The sequence below is a fragment of the Ambystoma mexicanum genome, chromosome 6q, assembly GCF_040938575.1.
Source record: "Ambystoma mexicanum isolate Mex_15411 chromosome 6q, UKY_AmexF1_1, whole genome shotgun sequence".
Classification (NCBI taxonomy): domain Eukaryota; kingdom Metazoa; phylum Chordata; class Amphibia; order Caudata; family Ambystomatidae; genus Ambystoma; species Ambystoma mexicanum.
Genome location: NC_090937.1, coordinates 235,034,636 through 235,037,095, shown reverse-complemented (window position 1 = coordinate 235,037,095; position 2,460 = coordinate 235,034,636). Strand labels below are relative to the sequence as shown.

At 40.3% G+C, this 2,460-nt stretch overlaps 1 protein-coding gene across 3 annotated transcripts in view; it reads left to right on the top strand.

Moving 5' to 3' along the window:
• Positions 1-31: 31 nt before the first annotated feature.
• LOC138515929 (sodium/hydrogen exchanger 9B2-like) overlaps positions 32-2,460 on the top strand; it is a 1,072,421-nt gene continuing 1,069,992 nt past the window's right edge. For 2 of the 3 annotated variants that reach the window (XM_069630697.1, XM_069630696.1), the window contains exon 1: positions 33-178. The gene's annotated coding sequence lies outside the window, so the exon portion shown is untranslated. Of the gene's footprint in view, positions 179-2,460 lie in introns of all 3 variants that reach the window. The other variant, XM_069630694.1, reaches the window with a different exon arrangement.

The following is a 2,460-nucleotide window of genomic DNA, read 5'->3' as shown; positions in this document are numbered from 1 at the left end:
TAACGTGTAACCCACGTGATGGGGAGGCGGGGCGTTGCTAGGTTGCGTTTCTCCAATGGATTTGGCAACGAGGCACTGTTATCTCTGAATATGGGCTGTTGCAATCTCTGTTCATTATAGCCGCTAATTGCTTAACCGTTTTTAGAGCTACTCGGAGTCTACTAAAACTTGCATCCAGGTGCGTTGCTTTAACCGTGACTTCAAGTGTGTTGGTTTGTTGTGTATGTATCTCTGATCAGTGCCATCCTTAGGGCAGGGGCGCCCTCCCTCTGATGTTAGTGGACTGTTAAGGGTTGGGTTTCGGTGCGTGCTGCATTTTTTCTCTGAATTGTAAATGTGCGCTTGCTGAGCCTCCCAGCAATTGCTGTGCTGTATAATAATGCTATCAACTGACGGGCACATAGGATTTTTTCGAGCATTGTAATCTTCCGCTTTATTCTAATTGCTTCCGTTAGCGGGCCAATGATTACAACTCCCTGACAAAACCTTGTTCACGAAGATCCAGTGGCGATTATTTGTAGCCCTGGTGAGATGGAGTAGTCCCTTTCAATTTACAGTGCAACTGAATATTTACCAGATGTGCAAGGGCACATATTTTATTTGTTTACACTTTTGTTTTTAAAGCATGACCCTCTTTTTACCTTCCAGTTTCATTTGAGTTTTGTATTTTGATTTTCAAAACATTGTTCTGTTTCAGTTCAATAAAGTATGTTGGATCTCCATTGAAATGTAACTCAAGTCATTAGCAGAGCTTTGACTAGGAGCCGTTTTAAATGCACAGCCACAATTGATTGAAGGACTTTAACTGTACATGGTTGTTTGTCCCCAGAGGTATTTCCATACATTAAACACACACAAAGTACAGGTCAATCATGCTTACTTTTGTCAATCAGACATTGCCAACAAATAGCCTAAATAGCCCTCCAACCGTTACTAACTGACTCCTTAGAGATGAACTGTCCCTAGACAGAGGTGGTGGACCTCCTTTCTAGGGTGAGAAGAGACTTTACCTTAGTTGAAGCAGGGCCAAAGACAAAAAATGTGTATCAAATACAAATCCGTGGAACATCTCTGCACAAATGGAAGGAAATGCACTTTAATATTCCCACTTCTCTGCTCAGAAATAATATAAGAACATATAAAATATTTATTTAAATCAAGTCATTAACTGGGCATTACACTTTATCTACGGTCAACCGATTTCAGTGGGTTCTTTTATCTCTTGTATCCCACTTTCTTCAGGACCCAATGGTTGATTAAACTAGATTTATAAATACCACCCAGCTGGTCACTGATTTAAAAGCTTGGACCACTGTGTCTCAATTACGGGTTCAGCATAGGATGCAGAAGGCACTGACCACCTGTTGGGAGACACAAGGCAATTACTGTGAATTCAGATTTTCTAACACTAACTTTATAGAATGTCCGAAAACGATTAAACTAAACTAATATATAACTAAGTCGTTTCCTTTTAACAGCGCCACAATGCCTCTGGGCTGTTTGCGTGCTTTATAAATGTAAATAAATCAATAAATTAAAGACACAGAGGCGAAGGAAATTCTCTAAACTTTACTTCCTCGAGCAGCATAATAAACCCAGATATTACAACAACGAAGCGAAAAACTGCATATCCCAACATGTTTGAGTCTTTAATAGTCCATACAATGATTGGTGTGCATATAAAGGTGACTTCCTTTAACCGATCGCAGGTTCTTGAAACTGTGCAAACTCTATGACCTCTTCCTCTGTCTTTCGCTGGTCCTAATCCTTCAGCTTTGCTTCCAAACCGGTTAAAGCCAACTGACGCTTGTCTTCTACGCACTACCTCAAGAACCTGCCAGCTTGTTATCTGCTTTGTTGCCTGCAAAATAAACCAGGTTTTAATAAACAAATTCAATCCGGGTGGGCAATCTTGTCAAATTATTACATTACAGTATTCATAAATCATAATCGCATACAATAATCAATACTTTCACGATTGTTAGGGTGGGATAATCCATCGCCTCTGTGTCTTTAATAAAATGATGACTTTCTATAACGTTAATGTTGAAAATCATCTAAATTCTATGTTAAGGCCAGATGCTCGGATTATGCTCTTTCAAAGCTTACCTACCACCATCGCACTTTGCTCAATCGGTTTGAAATAAAGCATTTTGAAAGTCGACTCATTCGACCAATCAGCCCAATCAGCCCTCTTCCTTGGTAGCACCCAATTAGCCCCCCTCACCCATTCGTGTATGGCATATTGTAGTGTGGATAAAGAAATTCCACTTTTTACTGATCCCCAACTTTACTTATACCCTCCCCTTTAATAACACTGAGATCGAGCAATGAAGATTACTAGAAGAGGTAAGCCAATGATGCGTTCTAGTCATTGGAGGATGTTAACAGATGCCGGGACATTAAAATTTGTCAGCACACCTGATCAGAGTGGGAAGCGCATGTCTCCTGACGCTGATT